The 23,865-nt window shown below is 34.6% G+C and overlaps 1 protein-coding gene across 6 annotated transcripts in view; it reads right to left on the bottom strand.

Moving 5' to 3' along the window:
- The window catches only part of LOC142229152 (uncharacterized), a 172,110-nt gene that overhangs the window by 68,362 nt on the left and 79,883 nt on the right, over positions 1–23,865 (bottom strand). For all 6 annotated transcript variants that reach the window (XM_075299691.1, XM_075299695.1, XM_075299690.1 and 3 more), the window contains one exon: positions 21,606–21,659. The gene's annotated coding sequence lies outside the window, so the exon portion shown is untranslated. The remainder of the gene's footprint in view (positions 1–21,605; positions 21,660–23,865) is intronic.

The following is a 23,865-nucleotide window of genomic DNA, read 5'->3' as shown; positions in this document are numbered from 1 at the left end:
TAAAGATTACGCAACCTAAATTGTAGGTTAGGTTAGGTTAGGTTAAAGTGGCAGCCCGATTAAATTTCAGGCTCACTTAGACTATTCAGTCCATTGTGATACCACATTTAACTAAAAGTACCTATTACATATGGGCACTTCTAGTCTTAACCACTGAACCTTCTCCATTATTTACTTTTGTGGAACCAACCAGATTGCTCCAAAAACATTAACAAACTGCTTAAGTTAACGTTTTCCAGGTCAGCCAGTAATCTAAAGCTATATGCTCCTAAAATTCGCTTACGCCTTACACAAAAAGCAGGACACTCACACAAGAGGTGTTTAATTGATTCCTTTTCCTCCACGTCATGACAGCTTATACAATAGTCATTATACTTCGCACCTATAGTTTTTGCAAATTCGCCTATCAGGCAGCGACCCGTTATAGCAGATATTAGGAGTGCTATCTGACGCCTTGAGAACACTAGCATATCTAGTGTGCGGTTTAAGTTTAAATGGGGCCATATTTGCTTGGTATCGTTACAACCCTTGCAATTTTCCCATCGAATATTGGCCATCATAACAGCCTTCTCACGCAGTAAGAGCTTGCAGGTGGCCAGAGGCATACCAACAGATTCTAGTTCCCCTGGAATATGTAAGGTAGTTCCTAGCCTTGCTAACACATCTGCTTCACAGTTCCCCGGTATGTTCCTATGACCAGGCACCCATATTAGGTGAATATTGTACTGCTCAGCCATCTCGTTGAGAGATTTGCGGCAGTCTATGGCCGTTTTTGAGTTAAGGAACACAGAGTCCAAGGATTTTATTGCAGGTTGACTGTCTGAGTATATATTATCAGCCAATTCACCACCTCTCTTATTGCCAATATTTCAGCCTGAAAAACACTACAGTGATTAGGTAATCTTTTCGCTATTCGAATTTCCAGATCTTTAGAAAATACTCCGAACCCCACTTGTCCATTCAATTTGGAGCCATCAGTATAGAAATCTATATATCTTCTATTCCCCGGGGTCTGTGTACACCACGCCTCACTGTTGGGAATTAGAGTTTCAAACTTTTTGTCGAAAAGTGGTTTTGCCAGGGTGTAATCCACTACGTTAGGCACATCTGGCATTACTTTGAGGACCGAACTATGACCGTACATTTTTTCCGACCACAGCGATACCTCGCGCAACCGCACAGCCGTTGTTGCAGCTGACTGTTTGGCCAAAATGTCTAAAGGCAATAGATGTAGCATGACATTAAGGGAGTCTGTTCCTGTCTTACTAAATGCGCCTGAGATACATAAGCTCGCCATACGCTGAACTTTATCTAAACAAGTCGGTTTCTGAAGTGCCGGCCACCAGACTACAACACCATATAGCATTATAGGTCTAACCACTGCCGTGTATAGCCAATGCACAATTTTTGGTCTTAGTCCCCACTTTTTCCCTATTGCCTTTTTGCACGAGTACAAAGCTACCGTGGCTTTTCTCGCCCTCTCTTCAATATTAAGCCTAAAATTCAGCTTCCTGTCCAAAATAACGCCAAGGTATTTTGCACACTCACCAAAGGGAATTTCAGTACCCCCTAAGGAAATGGGCCTAACCGTGGGAGTTTTGCGATCTTTGCAGTACATGACTATTTCTGTCTTTGCTGGATTTACACCAAGACCATTATCTTTCGCCCATTTCTCAGTCATCCGGAGAGCTCTCTGTATAATATCTCTGATTGTGGATGGGAATTTTCCCCTGACTGCTAGCGCCACATCATCTGCGTATGCCACCACTTTTATCCTTTCTTTTTCTAGAGAAACCAGAAGGTTGTTTATAGCAACATTCCAAAGAAGAGGTGATAGAACTCCTCCTTGGGGAGTGCCTCTGTTCACATACCTTTGTATGTTTGTTTGCCCTAGTGTGGCTGAAATACGTCTCTTTATTAGAAGTTCGTCTAACAGCCTAAGTATACCTGGATCAACATTCAGAGTTGTCAGTCCATTTAATATCGAGCTCGGATGGACATTATTGAACGCCCCTTCGATGTCTAGAAACGCCACGATTGTGTATTCTTTGACAGATAGTGAGCTTTCAATAAAGCTGACCAGTTCATGCAATGCGGTCTCAGTAGACCTGCCCTTCGAGTATGCATGCTGTCGTTTCGAGAGCAAACTTGAATCCACGCTAGTTCTAAGATACATGTCTATCATCCTCTCCAGGGTCTTAAGTAGGGATGAGGATAAGCTGATTGGTCGGAAATCCTTCGCACTCGAGTGAGAGGCTTTTCCTGCTTTAGGTATGAAGACGACTTTTGTTTCCCTCCACTTTTCTGGAATATATGCTAAGTTTACACATTGTTTATATATCACCGTCAACCAGGGGATAATTCTTTCAGCCACTGCCTGTAACTCCGCCGGAGTAATTCCATCAGGTCCGGGGGATTTGAATGGTCCAAAGCTATTTAAAGCCCATTTTATTCTAGATTCCGACACAATTTCCTCGATAGGAAGTAATCGCCGAGCCTCTGTTACACCGCCGGAACATGGTTCAACCGTCTGATTTCCAGGGAAGTGTGTGTCCAAAAGTACCTCCAACGTCTCCTCACTGGACGTTGTCCAATTTCCCTCCGATGTTTTAATGAAACCTGGAGCGGTGTTAGTGGATGCTAGTACCTTCCGTAGTCTGGAAGCCTCTGACGTATTTTCAATACTGCTACAGTAATCATCCCAAGAGTTTTGTTGAGACCTTCTCAGTTCTCGTTTATATTCTCTCAGATTCATCTTGTAAGTGTCCCAATCCTCCGGAGCTCTTGTGGACTTTGCTTTGTTAAAGAGCTTCCTGCAGGATTTCCTCATATTACTTAACTCCGTAGTCCACCATGGCGGCTGATTTTTTCCCCTTGGCTTTCCTCTAGGGCATGCAGCTTTCAGTGAAATGTTGAAGGCCTTCGTAATCCGCTCCACTGCGTGTTCGATATCTTGCACAGTGCTCATATTTGTCTCCGGCACTTCCGGTATCATCAAATTGAACGATTCCCTATACCTATTCCAATCAGCTTTCCTAACATTTGGCGGAAATATGGTCTTTGAAGTACGAACAGCCAATCTGAAACTGATGTAGCGATGATCTGAAAAGCTATGTTCCCTCAAAACTTGCCACTCAGATATCTTATCATTCAGTTCCGGAGAGGTCAACGTTACGTCCAAAACCTCTTGTCTGTTCCTGGTGACGAAGGTTGGTGCATCTCCCTTATTGCAAACTACCAGGTTAGTACGCAAAATAAACTCTATTAGCGACTCTCCCCTTGCATTAGTATCACTACTTCCCCAAATACTATGATGTGCATTTGCATCGCATCCCATAATGAGTTTTGTCTTTGTTTTTAGTGACTCCTCAACTAAGGTCTTAACGGCACAGGGTGGCATCTCCCTATCATGTCCCATGTAGACCGAAGATACCCAATATTTGCATGTGGATATCTCTAAACTGGCTACGACAGTGTCTGCATTGCTCAATGAAGGAAGCAGAAACAAGTTTAGTTCGTTTTTAGCAATTATACATGCTCGATTTATATCGTTACCGGTATTATGCAAAAGTTTGAAACCCGGAGTGCTTAATTCACAGATCTTGTTCTTATATATGTATGGTTCTTGAATAAGAACTATGTCTATGTCTCCTTTCATCAGGAGAACTTTTAAGGCAGCACAAGCGGCCTTACAATGGTGAAGATTTATCTGGAGGAACCGTAGAACCATCCAAATTTTCAACCACCGTCACATCAGCCGCTTCAATTGAGTCATCAAGGGCTTCCTCTTCACAGATCTCGGTGACTCTCGCAACAATCCGCAGTTCAGCTTTGGTGAGGCTTGAGCCTGTAGAAACTTCCCGCATATGATTTTCGCCATAGTCTGCAGGTTTTATGTCTCCTTCGGCTTCGCTAGGAGATTTTTTCACTGCTGACTCTACCGGAGGCTTGTCCGTTTCGGTATCCTTTGGCTGATCGCTTTTGTATACCTTCATATGGATATCATGAAAGCCATAACTTACGCGTCCTTGGGTCTGGGCTAGATGTGGCAGCGACTCTATGTTTAATATAAACACCGCATGTCGTCTTGGTCCATCCACCTCATCCAAACGACCAACCTTCCAATCGGCGGTTGGAAGATCTGGGTTACATTCTTTTAGTCTCTCTAGTATTGACTCAGGATCAGGAGGGTTTGCCGGTATCCATGCATGTGCTCTAGGTTTAGCCGGTATGTCTTTTTTATCGACTAACTCCAAAGCGGCTCCTTCCCAAACTTCACCAATTAGCATCAATGCAGCTTTAAAGCAATCCATAGACCTCTGGTCTGCAAAAGCTATTAACTTATATCGTCCTTGATACCATCCAGCATCTTGCCGTCGAGGACTTGGTCCGGGAAACTTTTTTCGCACCTCTGATTAGACACCAGACATCGCGTTCTCAATTTCCCCCCATTTTTGCCTTGGAATCATACCGTCCAATGCTCCTTTATTAATAATAGCCATCACAAGGCTGTCTTTTGCAACTGAGGCAAACGATCTTTGATCCCGTTTAGAGGATGGCAGCTCATCCGGTGATCGTTCCCTTTTTCCAGCTTCAAGAATTCCTTGAGCCCATTTTAAGGAATCGCTTTGCTTAGCCGACAACGTGCTTGGGTCGACTGATCCTAATTTCTTTAGGATAAACAAAGCATTTCTTCGTTCCTTGAATCTCTTTCGAGAGGGATTGCCTCCTTTTGATGTCGTCACCTTAGAAAAGGTTCGACTTGCCAAAGTGTCACCGCCAGTCGACCCGTCTACAGGTCGACTAATTGGGCCTGACTCTTGGTCGCTGCCCAAATTTATAACTTCAGTCGTTACCCGTCCACTGGGCCCTGAAGATAGCAACCCAGTGGATGACTTTGAATTTCGCTGCATGGTGGTTTATTATTTCCACCACACGTGAAATTCGTAATAAGTACTTATTACGATGAAATACTCCGCTATTAGAAAACACGTCCGTTCAGTTCGACGGTTGAATAAATATAACCTAAATTGTAGGATGCGAATTTAAAAAAATATTAAGGACAAATTTCTTTAAAATAATGAAATTTTAATTAAAATAAAGTTTTTAATCTTTGCTTCAACAATTTTTTTTATTAAATTTAGGACACAAATTTTGAAAATTTGCGTCCTTTCGTCGTAAAGTCGTATGTCTTTGAACTAAGGCAAATTTTCTTTAAAGTAAAGAAACACATTTTTGATTGAAGGAAGCCGTACTGGAATTCATTGAAATACTGAATATTTAAATTTAAGTTGAAAATGATTCAAATGTAGACTAAGATTTATTTTGAGGATTTAGCATATTTGGTTTAAAGCTTTTTTTGGGAGATAAGGAAACATTTTTTACTTTGAAGTATTCGTTATAAAAGAGAATGGAAATTCGATAAATGAGATCTGCATTCTAATTTTAATTTTATTGATACTAGATTTAAAGCCAGAAAGTTCACTAAAAAGAGCCTTTATTTTAAAGAAGTCACATCTTTGGCTCGGAATCAATACCGAAATCCTTATAGCCCCCATTTTCATGAAGCTCCGTTAGTGCTACGTTAGCTAACGAACTTTTAAACCGTGATATCTACATATCTGTCATCTTGCGTATATATTCCGTATGCCAGTTAGAAACTTAACTGCTGAAAATGTTTCAGTTAAAGTTAACCGGAGAAAAGACATTTCCATTTTTCTTTCTGTTAACTGTTAAAACCTAACGGAGCTACATGAAAATGGCCGTAGGTAGGATAAAATCTTTAGATCCAAGTAAACTTGTTTTTTGAGTGAATGCATTGTAGAAATCCCAAAAAATTATGTAAAATTTAGTTAACATTTTCATACGAGGAAATTAATTTAATAGTTTTCTTTTTTTCTGTGTAATATACTAAACTCAAGGTAGTTGACGACACATTGTCAAAAGAAATCTAACTATCTTTGTTACCAAGAAACAATTGATGACATATTAAAGTTATGGTCTTATTCATGGTGTCGGCAATAAATTTGCAAATGAAAGTTTCTTTAGAAAAACAGGCAAGGTCAAAGTGACGCATAAATATTTTGTCTCCAATGAAAAGAAACTATTCACCATCACAAAAATCACAAAAAAGTATTGTGATATGTGATTTGAATATAAAATGTAAAATTTAAACTCAATTTTAGAGACAATATGGCGCAAAAACAGGTTCAGACTTTTATTTTCATTTTATGTGGCATGAAACCAACAAATATCAACAATTCTAGAGATGAGTCATTTTGTGAGGCGTGAATTAAAACAAAATACCAATATGGTTGAGACGAATATTATATACCCTCACTATGGATCGCATAATAATAAATTTGTATAAAGACAACTGCTTTACACCAGTAAAGCTGCACAGAAAAAAAAATTCCGTAGTTAAACTAACGCTAAATTTAATTTATTTTTATTGGAAAAAAATTATTTGCTTGTAGTTAAATTTTATTATTTTTATCGAAATTTTCCACAGCCTTATGAAATCTTACCTTTTTTTAAGTATGTCTCAAAAATTTTATGAACTAAACGTAAGTATAAAGTTCAATGACCGTACACATAAGTTCAATAAGAACTAAAACAATTGAAAATTTTCGTACGATTCCCAAAAATAGTAAGAATAAACTACTGGATGGTTAAAATGGTCATGATTTGGCGCCAATGATTTTCTTCTTTACTTTTAGTTAATTTTTTTCTTCTATGAGATGATGTAATTTCGTAAACTGCAGTTAAAAAGTACAACAGGGCATTAAAATTTCCTGGTTTTAACAACGCTTTGTGGAAATCTTAAAATGTACAGTAAAATTTAGTTCAATTTTCGTGCGTGGTAGTTCATTCTTCCTATAAAACAGTTCACTATTGTTTTTCGGTGTGAGAGTCTAAAATACTGAGAGTCTATGGTATCTGTGTTAGTATATGGTATCCAACAACCATGCAGGAATTGGATCATATCAGTCCATAATTATATATAGCCCCATATAAACCGATCCCCAGATTTGACCTCCGGAGCTTCTTGGAGGAGCAAAATCATCCGATTCGGTTGAAATTTTGTACATGGTGTTAGTATATGGTCTATAACAACCATGCAAAAATTGGTCCATATCGGTCCATAATTATATATAGCACCCTATAAATCGATAACCAGATGTGACCTCCGGAACCTCTTGGAGGAGCAAAATTCATCCGATTCGGTTGAAATTTGGTACATTGCGCTAGTATAGGGCCGCTAACAGCCATGCAAAAATTGGTCCATATCGGTCTATAGTTTTATATTGCCGATGGCCAATCATACAAAAATTGGTCCAAATCGCCAAAAATAATCTACCAAAATTTTATATGTATAGAAAATGTTGTCTAATTTTTTTGAAATATATTTTTTATTTACTTCAATTTGTTACAATTCATAAATTCTATGTTGCCCCAGCGCCCTAATGGCTTTATAGGAGCTAACCTTATCAGTACCTGTAGACGTGATATGAATATTTACTTTTTATATAACAAATTCATTTACGTTTAAAAATTGTTTTACATTGAAAATTCATAATAATTTAGTTTAATTTACATGAAAACTATTTACATCAGAAGCATTTCCATATCACGTAATAAAAATGATTTTATTTCTCTTTTAAATGTAGAAATCCTGTCATACTGAATTATATACGTATTTAATCGGCCTTTTTTTGTTTAATATATACCCCGCATGGACTAACTTACAATTTAGAAGACGATGTTAAGAAGTTTTAAGGTACCTTGTCATCGGCAAGTGTTACCGCAGCCCAAGTAATTCTTTTGTGGATAACAGTCTTTAGTAGAAGTTTCTACGCAATCCATGGTGGAGGGTACATAAGATTCGGCCTGGCCGAACTTACGGCTGTATGTACTTCTTTTAATTGACATTGATGATTGATCGTCAATAATTTCAGTGATTGAAGACATTTCAATTAAAAATTAATAGGTCAGTTAATTTCATGACTGAAGACAAAAAATATCTTGAATAAACCAAAAAGAGCAAAATCACATTCATTTCAATTAAAATTCGAATTTTTTAACAAAATCGTTGAATCAATCATTTGCACACTTCATTTTCCCAAGATCAACAAACTGTATATTCATTTTCTTTATAGAACCTAAGCTCCACATAATGAATGATACCTCCATCATATGGTGGGGGTTATAATAAAAGATGTTCGTGTAAAAAGACTGAATCAAAAGATTTGATTGCGGCTTAACTGGAGGCAATCACCTTTTAAATGGTGTTCATCATCAGATAATTTTTTAATTTTATTTTGTTTGTAGTATTTTTGTTTTAATTCATTCCTCCTCATTCATTCCAAAATTTTGGGTGTGCGCGCATCAACAAACAAACATAAAATCAAAATAATTATTATAAAAATAACAACTTCCTTAAATGTATAAAAGAAACCAAGAAGAACACAAAGACTCCCTACATGGAAAAGAGCAACAGCCCTGGTTTTATAAAACAAAACAAAGATAACACAAATTCAAAATATTTTAACATAAAAAAAAAGATTTAGGCTATGCGTGACAATTGTCTCTTCTACAGCTTGGGTGAATGGCCAAAATTCCACAACACGTGTGGAATAGTTTCGATAATCCCATAAAGGTGCTTATTACAAACCAAAAATAAAAAAACTTTATTTTACTTTCTTTCATTAAAAAATTCCCACCACTAACATACATTGAATATAAATTTAAATTTATTTTCCACCCTAATATACATTTCTTATGATCTTATTTACATAACGAGGAATTGCAATTAAATCTAATAAACAATGCATGCAAATAAAACCAGAAAAACAGCCCCATTATCCAATTGTGTTGTATGAGCGACTTTGTGTGAACGATGAGAAAAATTAACCCATTAAAGGGGTCTGTTGCAAAATATATTTATGAACAAAAAAATTGTACTCAATAAAAATTAATCCGCAACAATTAGAATTCTGCGATTTTTTTGAAATTTTTAGGAAGAGTTTGTAGCGTATTCCTCAAAGAAAACTTGGGAACTTGTGAGAGGACTTACGGCAAAATTCAGAAGCTTCCGAATTTTAGTAGAAGTTAGAGACCTTTCCATGCCTGAGTTTTTGAAATTTCAGTTCAAGTGCCACGATTTGCCTGAAACAGGGGCATGCCAAAGGTTGAGTATCTAATTTTCTTAAAATATGGAAAGTGAGGAGAAAGTTAAAAACTTAATGTTTACGATTAATTTGAAATTTACATTTGGAAGTTGGATCCTCCCGACCAATCCCTTCTACACTGAAAAAAAGCATGTCTGGTTCCAAAGTTTTTGTGTTTACTTTAACAATTTTGGTATTAATTCCGAGCCAAAGAAGCGGAGAATACAAGTAAGGATACTTTTAAGACACAATTCTCTTTTAAATTCAGGTTTTGTGTACTTGATTCTAGGAAGCAAATTTTAATTATTCTTTTTTCCAGCTTTTTTTCGTCATATGCCATCAAAGTCCTTTAAAAACGAGTTAACGACAACTTTATTTTCCAAATTCAGAATCGACTTCCACTAGAATTTATGCTATGTTTCAAGTAAAAACGTCTTTAAAATAAAGTGTTCAAAAACATGTCCTATTTTTGAACGATTTTTTGCTTTGTAGTCAAGATGCAAAAAGGCAACAAATTTAAAGACAATTTTTTTAATTTTAAAGACTTTTTCTGAATTATTAAAGTCAAGTTGACCTTAGCCCAAACATTTTTTCTTTCATGTTATGACACCCATTTTTTAAGTCAAATCACTTAATTATAAGGACAATACGGCTTCATTGAAAAGTTTATCGACTTTTGAAAAATGAAAAAAACTTTATATTAGCGAAATACGTCTTCTATGCTAAGCAAAATTTGAATTCGTATTTTAAGGACATGAAATCTTTGGCCTCAAGACAATATTTTTTTCAGTGTATGCTTTACGAAAATTCAACTTAATTTATCCAATTTGCTGGAAATTTACAGGAAAAGTAGAGGGGGCTCTCGCATACAAAATCGCTTCATTATGTTTTGATGTGATATGGATCTGGAATGACGGTTGCCACTCGTGCCAAAAATAATCTACAAAAATTTTAAGAAAAATTTACCAACAATCTATCAAATTTGAAAAATGAAGTTTTTGAACAAATTCTTATCAAAAAATTTTTTGTCAAAATTTTATTTCTATAGAATATTTTGTCAAAATTTTATTTCTATAGAAAATTTTCTTAAAATTTTATTTCTATAAAATATTTTCTCAAAAAATTTTATTTCTAAAGAAAAATTTCTCAAAATTTTATTTCTTTAGAAAATTCTTTCAAAATTTTATTTCTATAGAACATTTTGTCAAAATTTTATTTCTATAAAAAAATTTGTCAACATTTTATTTTTATAGAAAATTTTGTCAAAATTTTTATTTCTATAGAAAATTCTCTCAAAATTTTATTTCTATAGAAAATTTTGTCAAAACTTGATTTCTATAAAAAAAATTTGTCAACATTTTATTTTTATAGAAAATTTTGTCAAAGTTTCTATAAAATATTTTCTCAAAATTTTATTTCTAAAGAAAATTTTCTCAAAATTTTATTTTGTCAATTTTGTCAAAATTCTATTTCTATATATAAAATTTTGTAAAAATTTTATTTCTATATAAAATTTTGTCCAATTTTTATTTCTATAGGAATTTTTTCTCAAAATTGGAAGGTGTTCCCATGTAGTATTTCTATAAAAAATAGAAAATCTTCAAGGATTATACCAATCTACCAAACAGTAAACTCTACCATTTTTGGTAGAACTTTTTTATTTTTTACCTTAAAATTTAAGTTCCCCGATTTACTTGAAATTTACAGAACACCTACACTGAAAAAAATATTGTCGTGAGGTCAAAGATTTCATGTCTTTAAAATACGAATACAAATTTTGCTTAGCATAGAAGAAGCATTTCTCCAAAATAAAGTTATTTTCCTTGTCCAAAAGTCGATAAACTTTTCAATGAAGTCGTATTGTCCTTATAATTAGGTGATTTGACTTAAAAATGGGTATCTTAACATGAAAGAAAAAATTTATAGGCTAAGGTCAACTTGACTTTAATAATTCAGAAAAATTCTTTAAATTTAATGAAATTGTCTTTAAATTTGTTGTCTTTTTGCATCTTGACTACAAAGCAAACAATCGTTCATATAGGAAATGGTTTTCAAAACTTTATTTTAAAGAAGTTTTTTACTTCAAACATAGTATAATTTCTACTGGAAGTCGAGTCCTAATTTGGAAAATAAAGTTGCCGTTAACTCGTTTTTAAAGGACTTTGATAGCATATGAAGAAAAAAAGCTGAGAAAGCGAAAAATTAAAATTTGCTTCCTAGAAGCAAGTACACAAAACCTAAATTTAAAAGAGAATTGTGTCTTAAAAGTATCCTTACTTGTATTCTCCGCTTCTTTGGCTCGGAACCAATACCAAATTTTTTAAAGTAAAGACAAAATCTTTGGAACCGAGTATGCTTTTTTTTTCAGTGTATTATAGGTTATATGGTGAACTCTTTGTATTTGATTACATTATTTTCGATTTTATTCTACCCCAAAGTTGGATCGTTTGTGAGAAACGGAGCGTTAAACGTTTGCAATTAAAGTTGTTGATTTTCTTGAGACGAAGTTTCCTTAAATGTGCTTGTGTGTGCATTACACACTTTTAAATAGATCACCTTGGTGTGTTAGTTTACAACAAGAATGTTCCGTGGTTCGATTCTCCTTCGGGGTAAAAAGTAACATTTAAAAATAATTTATGAATTCTGTTACATTTCAGAAGAGAAAATGGTGATAAATAAATCATGTCGAAATGGCAGACATTCAATTTTAAGTTATTTTTATTGCAAAAAAAATGATTTGCTTGTAGTTAATTTTTTTTATTTTTTGGGAAATTTTCCTTTTTTAAGTATGTTTCAAAAATTTTATGAACCATTGGTATAAAGTTCAATGGCAGAACTCATGAATTCAATATGAACTAAAGCCGAAGAAACTTTTTGTACGATTCCCACAAATAGTAAGAATGAACTACTCTGTAGTTAAAATGGTCATGGTTTGGCGCCAATGATTTTTTCGTTAACTTTAATTCATTTCTTCTTCTATTAGAGGATGTATATTGGAGAATTGCAGTTAAAAAGTACACCTGGGCAATTAATTTTTCTCCTTTCCTTTAAAAGACGTTAATGTTTATGCTAATTAATTTTCTTCCGATTTTCGTTAGATTAAAATTTCGTTTGGGAGGAATCATTGTCTGAAAAGTGTTCCCTTTCAGAAAACACAATTCAGACATTTTCGTTAACAAGTCCTCTTTTCGCGAATATCCCACAAATGTTGTTGTAAGTATAAATGTTTGGTATCTTATATTCGGTTATAACTGGCATTAGCTGGTTTTTTAAATCATTTTAAATCCCTACCATAAAAAAATGTATTTGCCCACAATGGGTTGAGAGGCTTTATTCATGTTGAAAGAATGTCTGCATCACAAGGTTACAGATTTACTGCATTTAAGCAAGGCTACGAACACTCTTCTTGACTACTCAAAAGAAAGTGAAAGAGGTTTCGACGACAAAGATTAATTGCACCAACCTTTGAAGGTGGATATGTGAAGGGCACATGCGATATTCTCAGAAAAGAAAGTGAGTTTTAAAGATATTGTATAAACTTTCTACACAAAAGGTAACAGAAATTTTAATATTGTCTTATAAAATAAATTAATAGTATGGGTTAAAAATAAAAGGACCAGGATTTACATTGTTTTTAAAATACATCATCCACTTAGAGATGCTATAAAATACTCCGAAATGACTTCAACATTACTAAGGGTCAGTCAGCCATCCTACGGTTAGTACTTAATTGGAGGATAAACCTAATCGCCAAGTGGCTACCTCATTTCCTCTATAGCATCACAAATTCTTCGTTTGAGGTCTTGATTGCTTTTGCTGGCCTTCTGGCGTAGACCTTATCTTTCGCCTGGCCCAAAAGGAAGAAGTCGCAGGTGAGGTCTCCAAAAACGGGGTTTTCAGCATTGGTTAGCCGGTTTTCTGTATTTCAATGAAATCTCTATCTACTTTGTCATATATTTGCAACGAAAGTCGAGCTTTATGTAGAGACGTATTGAAGAAGTGAAACCGATGATTCATTACAACACGTACCTCTAAATCGTATGTACCTGCCGATTAATTATAAATCCGCTTTTGCAAAATTGTATGAAAATGGATTTAAATTGAAATTTCACATATTTTTCAATAACGTTTTCTCCTATACACGAATTTACCTTTGCATCTAAAGGCTACTATACACAGAGAAGGAATATGATCACCTCCTACACGGACGAAAAAGACTGTTTTTCATATGTTTGGGTGTAAAAATTATATGTTTGGAACTCAAATTGTTTAACACAATATTTTTAAGTGCAAGCATATAAATTAAGGGGTGCATGTTTATGGGTGCTTTGTCTCAATCTGACTATAGCTCATAGTGTTGCCAGGGAAAATGTTCGGTTTACCCTACAACGATAAAAAAGTTGTAAAAGTAAGTTCAGTTAAGAAATGAGACTTCTATGGTCACACATAAGGTTATTAGGGTCAAATTTTTCAAAATCGGGCGATACATATATGGGAGCTTTATCTACATCTGAACCGATTTCGATGAAATTTTGCACATACAGTGAGTACTATAGAGGACTAGCTCTAGCCAACTTTGAGTAAGATCGGTTGATAAATAAGGGCTCTATGGCCAAATTTGGAAAATCGGGCTACACATATATATGGCAGCTATATCTCAATCTGAACCGATTTCGATGAAATTTTGCACATACAGTTAGTGCTATCGAAGATTACAAAATTAGAAAAATCGGGCAGTACATATATATGGGAGCTATAGCTAAATATGAACCGATTTCCATGATTTTTTGCACATACAGTTAGTGCTATAGAAGATTACATTTAGCCAAGTTTGAGTAAGATCGGTTGATAAATAAGGGTTTTATGGCCAAATTTGGGAAAATCGGGCGATACATATATATTAGAGCTATATCTAAATCTGAACCGATTTCGATGAAATTTTGCAGATTTGAAGGGCGATGAAAAAGATTATTTTTTGCCAATTTTGGTGACGATCCGTTTGTAAAAAAGCACAACGTAACCCCATTTGTCGAAATCGGACGATACATATATATGGGAGCTATATCTAAATTTGATCCGATTTCTTCCAAATTCAATAGGGTTCGTCCTTGTGCCCCAAAAACTCCGTGTACCAAATTTCATCAAAATCGGTTAATAATTGCGACCGGAATCCTGTGAACAACAAATACATGGACAGACGGACACCAAGCGCAAGATCGACTCAGGAGGTGATTCTGAGTCGATCGGTATATATTTTATGGGGTCTAAAGTCAATATTTCTGGTAGGCACATTTTTTGGCAGATCAAACTTCTTATACCCTGACCACTATTTAGGGTATAAAAAGAGGAAATCGGTCAATTAGTTGTGGGTAATATGTTATATATGGGAGCTATATCTAAATCTGAACCAATTTCGATGAAATTTTGCAGACTTAAAGGGTGATGAAAAAGTTTACTATGTGCAAAATTTAATGACGATCGGTACATATATATGGGAGCTATATCCAAAATTTTATCCGATTTCTTCCAAATTCAATAGCGTTTGTCCTTATGTCCTAAAAACGCTCTGTACTACATTTCATTCAAATCGGTTAATAATTGCGACCGGAATCCTGTGAACAATAAATACATGGACGGACGGACACCAAGCACTACATCGACTCAGGAGGTAATTCTGAGTCGATCGGTATATATTTTATGGGGTCTAAAGTCAATATTTCTGGTAGACAAATTTTTTGACCGATCAAAGTTATTATACCCTGACCACTATGTGGTTTAGGGTATAAAAATAAATGAGCTATATCGACTCAGGAAATAATTCTATGTAAATTTCAATTTATAATGTGCGCTCTAAGACCAAGATCATCATTACCAGATAGTTGTTTAACCGAAAAATTTATCTTTATCACAACAAACAACCATTTCCTTGAACAAATTTAGCAATAGCTCTTTATTTACTGTATTCTATTCATAGAGCTCTCCAATTTTGCGAATGTTTTGATTCACATTAGCTTTTCATAAAAAGCGATGAAAAAAGAACATTGGTTAAGTGGAAAATGTCATAAATTATTTCATTTATTTGCAAGAGCAATTACTGATTTGACGGCTAGCAATTATAACCAGCTGCAGTGCTTCGTAGTGGATTTGCCCCTGCTGTAGTAATTGTGCTTTCAACAAAGTTCTCGCCGGCAATTTGAGAAATAATGATGGTTTTTGTGTTTCAATGAAATGATACACTCACAGAAAAACTTTAAGAGATATATTTGCTTTCATCAGTATCAAACGTTTTTGATAGTAAGTTTCAAAAAATCATAACATTTGGGGGTAAAAATATGATACAGTTGTAAATTAAACTAAGATAAGACCAAGTTTTTTTTTTTTTTTGTGGGAGTCTACAGTCCTCCTGATTGAAGGAGACATAGATGTGGTTGCAATTTAATAACCATATGTATAAGAGAACAGAATTTGTGAGTTAAGAATTTCGGATACCAATTTGTTTTCTTCAATGATTAATTCCAACAACGCTTAGCCAGTCTAGAAATTGATCAATGCTAATATTGGGATATGTAATGCTAATTACATTCTAAAATTTGGAAGAGTAGATATATTAATACAATTGGTGCATCTCTGGTAGAGTTTGATTTGTGTACTAGTCTGAAAAGAGGTAGATGAGTCACCTTTCTCCACTAGAAACATGTAAGTGGTCTTTAACGTCACTTTGGCCTTACAGGTGTTAGCTGATAAGATATTTGAGTGTTAGCGTTAAGTGAACATATACTAGTGTTGACTTTAGAGAACAAAACCAAATTAAGATCTGTTCCATTTTGCATGCTTTTGAACCAATTGTCGATGGCCTTTTGAGGTATATCCATACATGAATAAGAAGAAGTCATTCGGTGCCAAGTCAAGATTTTTCGGCGGATGACCCAATGAATCGATGTTTTGAGGGCTCAAAAATTAGTGGTACGCTTGCGACATGTTCACTTTTTTTCGAAAATACAGGAGATAATTTTCCAATTCTTCGTGCGCGAGAAACTTTGGATCATCTTGAAACACTCAGACAGTCGACTGTTTACTTTAGGGCTCATACGATTAAATCCAAGATTAATCACCAGTCACAATTTCATACAGGTGTTTCGAAAAACCCAGTTCGTATTTTTGGAGAATTTCTTTCAATCGACACGAACCTTTTTTTGAGCGATTCACAAATCAATATCGCGATAGATCCATGACGATGTTGCAATATTGTTTGACGCACACCATCAATAGTTTCCAAAACAACAACTGATTATGGACGTCCTTCACGAAATTCGTCTAGGAGCGAACTACGACATCGGTTGAATTCATCGATATACACTGGTCCCCAAAAATTGACATAAGCTCATCGATGCACTGTTATTGAGTTAATACGAAATTTGTAAAAAATAATCAGCCGAAAATGTTCACGATTTAATTCCATTTTTTAATTTTAATTTTAAGTTTTAAGTTCTGAGTAACAAGTTGGCTGATAAGTCCCCGGTCTGACCGTAAAATGAAGTTGATCGAGATAGCAGAGGCATTAAAGATATCAAAGGAACGTGTTGGTCATATCATTCATCAATATTTGGATATGCGGAAGCTCTGTGCAAAATGGATGCCGCGCGAGCTCACATTTCACCAAAACAACAACGTGTTGATGATTCTGACCGGTGTTTGCAGCTGTTAACTCGTAATACACCCGAGTTTTTCCGTCGATATGTGACAGTGGATGAAACATGGGTCCATCACTACACTCCTGAGTCCAATCGTCTGTCGGCTGAGCGGACAGCGACCGGTGAACCGTCTCCGAAGCTTGGAAAGACTCAAAAGTCCGCTGGCAAAGCAATGGCCTCTGTTTTTTTGGGATGCGCATGGAATAATTTTTATCGATTATCTTGAGAAGGGAAAAAACATAAACAGTGACTATTATATGGCGTTATTGGAGCGTTTGAAGGTCGAAATCGCGGCAAAACGGCCCCATATGAAGAAGAAACAAGTATATACGGCCGTAAGTTCGGCCAAGCCGAATCTTATGTACCCTCCACCATGGATTGCGTGGCTGTCATCCACAATCGAATTACTTGGGTTGCGATAACACTTGCCGATGGCAAGGTATCGTAAAACTTTTTAACACTGTCTTCTAAATTGTAAGTTAGCCCATACGGGGTATATATTAAACAAAAAAAGGCCGATTAAATACGTATATAACCTAGTTTGACAAAATTTTCTATAGAAATAAAATTTTGAAAAAATTTTCTATAGAAATGAAACCTTGACAAAATTTTCTATAGAAATAAAATTTTGACAAAATTTTCTATAGAAATAAAAATTTGACAAAATTTTCTATAGAAATAAAAACTTGACAAAATTGTCTATAGAAATAAAATGTTGACAAAATTTTCTATGGAAGAAAAATGTTGACAAAATTTTCTATAGCAATACAATTTTGACAAAAATTTCTATAGAAATAAAATGTTGACAAAATTTTCTATAGAAATAAAATTTTGACAAAATTTTGTATAGAAATAAAATGTTGACAAAATTTTCTACAGAAATAAATTTTTTACAAAATTTTCTATAGAAATAAAATTTTGACAAACATTTCTATAGAAATAAAATTTTGACAAACATTTCTATAGAAATAAACTTTTGACTAAACTTTCTATAGAAATGAAATTTTAACAAAACTTTCTATAGTAATAAAATTTGACAAAATTTTCTATGGAAATAAAGTTTTGGTAGATTACAAAATTTTCTATAGAAATAAAATTTTGACAAAATTTTCTATGGAAATAAAATTTTGACAAACATTTGTATAGAAATAAACTTTTGACAAAACTTTCTATAGAAATGAAATTTTGACAAAACTTTCTATAGTAATAAAATTTGACAAAATTTTCTATGGAAATAAAGTTTTGGTAGATTATTTTTGGCGATATGGACCAATTTTTGTGTAATAAGTCATCGGCTATATATAACTAAAGACCGATATGGACCAATTTTTTTGCCATATATTGACAAAATGTACCAAATTTCAACCGTATCGGATGACTTTTGCTCCTCCAAGAGGTTCCGGACGTCAAATCTGGGGACGGTTTATATGGGAACTATATATAATTATGGACCGATATGGACCAATTTTTGCATGGTTGTTAGAGACCATATACTAACACCATGTACCAAATTTCAACTCTTCCAAGAGGCTCCGGAGGTCAAATCTGGGGATCGGTTTATATGGGGGCTATATATAATTATGGACCGATATGGACCAATTTTTGCATGGTTATTAGAGGCCGTAAACTAACATCAGGTACCAAATTTCAATGGGATCGGATGAATTTTGCGCCTCCAAGAGGCTCCGGAGGTCAAATCTGGGGATCGGTTTATATGGGAGCTATATATAATTATGGACCGATATGGACCAATTTTTGCATGGTTTTTAGAGGCCGTATTCTAACATCAGGTACCAAATTTCAACCGGATCGGATGAATTTTACCCCTCCAAAAGTCTCCGGAGGTCAAATCTGGGGATCGGTTTATATGGGGGCTATATATAATTATGGACCGATATGGACCAATTTTTGCATGGTTGTTAGAGACCATATACTAACATCAGGTACCAAATTTCAATCGGATCGGATGAATTTTGCCCCTCCAAGAGGCTACGGAGGTCAAATCTGGGGATCGGTTTATATGGGGGCTATATATATTTATGGACCGATATGGACCAATTTTTGCATGGTTGTTAGAGACCATACACCTAGACCACGTACCAAATTTCAACCGGATCGGATGAATTTTGCTGCTCCGGGAGGCTCCCCAAGCTAAATTTGGGGGTCGGTTTATATGGGGGCTATACGTAAATGTGGTCCGATATGGCCCATTTTCAATACCATCCGACCTACATCAATAACAACTACTTGTGCCAAGTTTCAAGTCGATAGCTTGTTTGGTTCGGAAGTTAGCGTGATTTCCACAGACGGACGGACAGCCGGACAGACGGACAGACGGACGGACGGACAGACGGACAGACGGACAGACGGACGGACGGACGGACATGCTTAGATCGACTCAGAATTTCACCACGACCCAGAATATATATACTTTATGGGGTCTTAGAGCAATATTTCGATGTGTTACAAACGGAATGACAAAGTTAATATACCCCCATCCTATGGTGGAGGGTATAAAAAGTGTTGTTCCACCAAGACAACGCACCGTGCCACAAGTCATTGAGAACGATGGCAAAAATTCATGAATTGGGCTTCGAATTGCTTCCCCACCCACCGTATTCTCCAGATCTGGCCCCCAGCGACTCTTGTTCTCAGACCTCAAAGGGATGCTCGCAGCGAAAAAATTTAGCTGCAATGAAGAGGTGATCGCCGAAACTGCGGCGCAACTTCCAATAATGGAGATTATTCTATGATATCTAGAAGGTTAGACGAAAAGATTAGTAACGATTCGAAATATCGATTTTAATTTTTGTTTTGCATTTTATTTTTTTTTTTTTTTAAGGTTGCACCGAACAATTTTTTGATATAGCATTCACATATAAACCGATCTTCCGATTTGACTTCTTGAGAGATTAAGTAAGGTTAGGTTAACCTAGTCTTTTTAAAAGGTCTTAGCTAGAGCGATCAATGTCGGTTTTTCTCGGTTTAAAAAAACCGGTGGACGGTGTTTTTTAAAATAAATAACCGGTTCAACCGGTTTTCATAAAAATACGTAATTTTGAAAGGAAACTCTAATTTTAATCACAAAAGATGAACGATAAAACTAACTCAATAATTTATTAAAAGTTGGACACAATTTTTTTAAATTCACCTTTAAGTTGCACCTTTTTGGAAGTGATTTCATTGCAGTTTATTAAAGCCCCAGATGTATTTTATAATTTTAGCATTTAATTGGCAATTTTATAATGGAAATATAAAAACCGAATGCCGGGTTTTGAGGCCTTGAAAACACCGGTTCTACCGGCCCCCCAGAAACCGACAAACCGGTCCGCCGGTTTTGATCACTCTAGTCTTAACATTTTGTCCAAAATAGAAGCCATATTATCGATCCAGATTTTCATACAGCCTTACATAAATCGATTTCTTGGGCGCATAGAAGTCCCCACATTCATTCGATTTAATTAAAATTGAAATTTGGGGCTACGAAATGGAAGATTTTGCTTCTTAAACTTCTGGAAGCAGAATTATTTCTTTATTTATTTATTTTTTTTTTAATTTTTTATAAATACATATGCTGAAGATTGTTGGTATGTGCTCATATTATGATGGGACTCTAATTAACATATGAAACATAGGGTCCAATTGACCTTAAATTCAAAATATATACACTCATAGAAAAAGTCATGCAAAACGATTCGTTCATGAAAGTGAATCAACACACATGTGGAGCATGCGGAGAACAGGCGGTGTCAAACTGACAACGATAAAATGACACCATGCGTTGTCGAAATAACAACCAGCGTTTACGATCTGAAAACGTTATGGTTACGAATTTATAAACAAAATTAAAAAAGATTTCCGCTAGCGTGACTCGAACCTGTGTTTTCTGCACCATACGCGTTAACAGTCGCCTTAGCACATTGCACCACCAAAGGAGTTGCCATAATAACGTCTAACGATTATTTTAAGACTTTTCATGGCCAAAGAAAAACGAATGCCGTTCATGAAATCGTGAACGCCCGTGGACGAAATTGTGAACATTCCGTTTTGATTTTTTGTGAACGTTTCCGTTACATTTTGTCAACGTCCGTTCACGACTATGGAACGTAATTTTTTCTATTAGTGTAGTTTTTTAGAACACAAAAATGATAAGGTTTCTCAGTGTGCAAGTGGCGTCAAATGTGATATTTAGTGCTCTTTTGCACATAAACATATAAGATTGACTTGACTCCACAGCCCCGGTGGAGACTACATGAAATTCGACCTGGCCTAACTTGCATTTGATATAATTTTTTGCTATGTAGCAACTTAAAAGTCTAGAACAACTTTCTGTTATGAATATTTAACAATTACCCCCAACAATTATTTCCAGCTACCGTTGTTGATAAACTTGATGGCTGTTGTTTTTTGTTTGGAGGAAATTGTTGCGAATCTTTTGTTTAATGTAAAGTGACTCTTTGGTGAGAGAATGCAGTGCAGGTTGTTGATAAAATGTTGTAACCTCGAATATACTTGGGGAACTCAAAAGGCAGCGTAGATTTGTGAAGGGTGTTAATTTCACACATTTAGGTATTGTACATTTAATTTATATTTGGTTCTAAGAATTAGTTACTCTAATGCGATAGTTTCAAACAATTGGATGTACTGCTTATTCAACGAATGGTTTGTGAATTATTAATGGATTTCTATATAAATGTCCATTTAGTTAAAACATAAAATTTATCATGTATATAAATGAACATACCTGTTTTGGAAGCTATGCCTTATGTCCAAGGTCAGAGATTTCTATGTATTTAATCTGAAAAGAAAAAAGAAATGAATATATTTTAGATTATTGGATTTAATTTTAATGAATTTATAAAATTTTATAATCTTTGAAAAGAAAGTTTATAATCTTTAATTTAAAAATGTTCTAATTCTTTAAACACGAATTTTTGAAGTTTGCGTCCTGTCGTTAAAGTCGTATGTCTTTAAAGGAAAGCCAGTTTTCCTTAATGTAAAGACAATCATTGGCTTTGTTAGTATATCGTAAAAAGAGAATGAAAATTCGATAAATGATAAATTTAAGTCTACACTAAATGATAAATTTAAGTCTACACTTAAAAAAAAGTGAACCCTATATAACACTAAAGCCAATTTAATTCCTTAATTCTTGCAATTATTACATTTTAAGAAAATTTGACTTATATAGATTTACTAAAAAAAAATCAGAATTTCTTCAAATTTGTACATTTTACCAATAATGCACCCATCATGAACTTGGTATGGAACTAAAGACTTTTTTGCAATTTTGAACTCCAATGTTTTCATTCAAACTTTGAAATTTCTTTTAACAAATTATTATGTCAAATAAATTTTCTTTAATTTGTTGAAAAATATTTACTTATTTTTGTGAAATCCGCGTGATATTTGCATTGGTAATACAGTTTTGTTAATTTTTTTATATCCTCCATCATACACTGAAAAAAAAGCATACTCGGTTCGAAAGATTTTGTCTTTACTTTAAAAAATTTGGTATTGATTCCGAGCCAAAGAAGCGGAGAATACAAGTACGGATACTTTTAAGTCACAATTCTCTTTTAAATTTAGGTTCTGTGTACTTGCTTCTAGGAAGCAAATTTTAATTTTTCGGTTTCTCAGCATTTTTTCTTCATATGCTATCAAAGTCCTTTAAAAACGAGTTAACGGTAACTTTATTTTCCAAATTAGAACTCGACTTCCAGTAGAAATTATGCTATGTTTGAAGTAAAAAACTTCTTTAAAATAATGTTTTGAAAAACATGTCCTATATTTGAACGATTTTTTGCTTGTCACGATGCAAAAAGACAACAAATTTAATGACAATTTCATTAAATTTAAAGAATTTTTAAGAATTATTAAAGTCAAGTTGACCTTAAATAAATTTTTTCTTTCATGTTAAGATACCCAGTTTTAAGTCAAATCACATGTAACACATCGAAATATTGCTCTAAGACCCCATTAAGTATATATATATATATATATATATATATATATATATATATATATATATATATATATATATATATATATATATATATATATATATATATATATATATATATATATATATATATATATATATATATATATATATATATATATATATATATATATATATATATATATATATATATATATAAAGGGGATTTGTTAAGAGCTTGATAACTTTTTAAAAAAAAAAAACGCATAAAATTTGCAAAATCTCATCGGTTCTTTATTTGAAACGTTAGATTGGTCCATGACATTTACTTTTTGAAGATAATTTCATTTAAATGTTGACCGCGGCTGCGTCTTAGGTGGTCCATTCGGAAAGTCCAATTTTGGGCAACTTTTTCGAGCATTTCGGCCGGAATAGCCCGAATTTCTTCGGAAATGTTGTCTTCCAAAGCTGGAATAGTTGCTGGCTTATTTCTGTACACTTTAGACTTGACGTAGCCCCACAAAAAATAGTCTAAAGGCGTCAAATCGCATGATCTTGGTGGCCAACTTACCGGTCCATTTCTTGAGATGAATTGTTCTCCGAAGTTTTCCCTCAAAATGGCCATAGAATCGCGAGCTGTGTGGCATGTAGCGCCATCTTGTTGAAACCACATGTCAACCAAGTTCAGTTCTTCCATTTTTGGCAACAAAAAGTTTGTTAGCATCGAACGATAGCGATCGCCATTCACCGTAACGTTGCGTCCAACAGCATCTTTGAAAAAATACGGTCCAATGATTCCACCAGCGTACAAACCACACCAAACAGTGCATTTTTCGGGATGCATGGGCAGTTCTTGAACGGCTTCTGGTTGCTCTTCACTCCAAATGCGGCAGTTTTGCTTATTTACGTAGCCATTCAACCAGAAATGAGCCTCATCGCTGAACAAAATTTGTCGATAAAAAAGCGGAAACACATTTCGAACCGAACACTGATTTTGGTAATAAAATTCAATGATTTGCAAGCGTTGCTCGTTAGTAAGTCTATTCATGATGAAATGTCAAAG

This window comes from Haematobia irritans, chromosome 3 (genome assembly GCF_050003625.1).
Source record: "Haematobia irritans isolate KBUSLIRL chromosome 3, ASM5000362v1, whole genome shotgun sequence".
Classification (NCBI taxonomy): Eukaryota; Metazoa; Arthropoda; class Insecta; order Diptera; family Muscidae; genus Haematobia; species Haematobia irritans.
The sequence above is the reverse complement of the archived record's forward strand: the minus strand, read 5'-3'. Positions and strand labels throughout refer to the sequence as shown.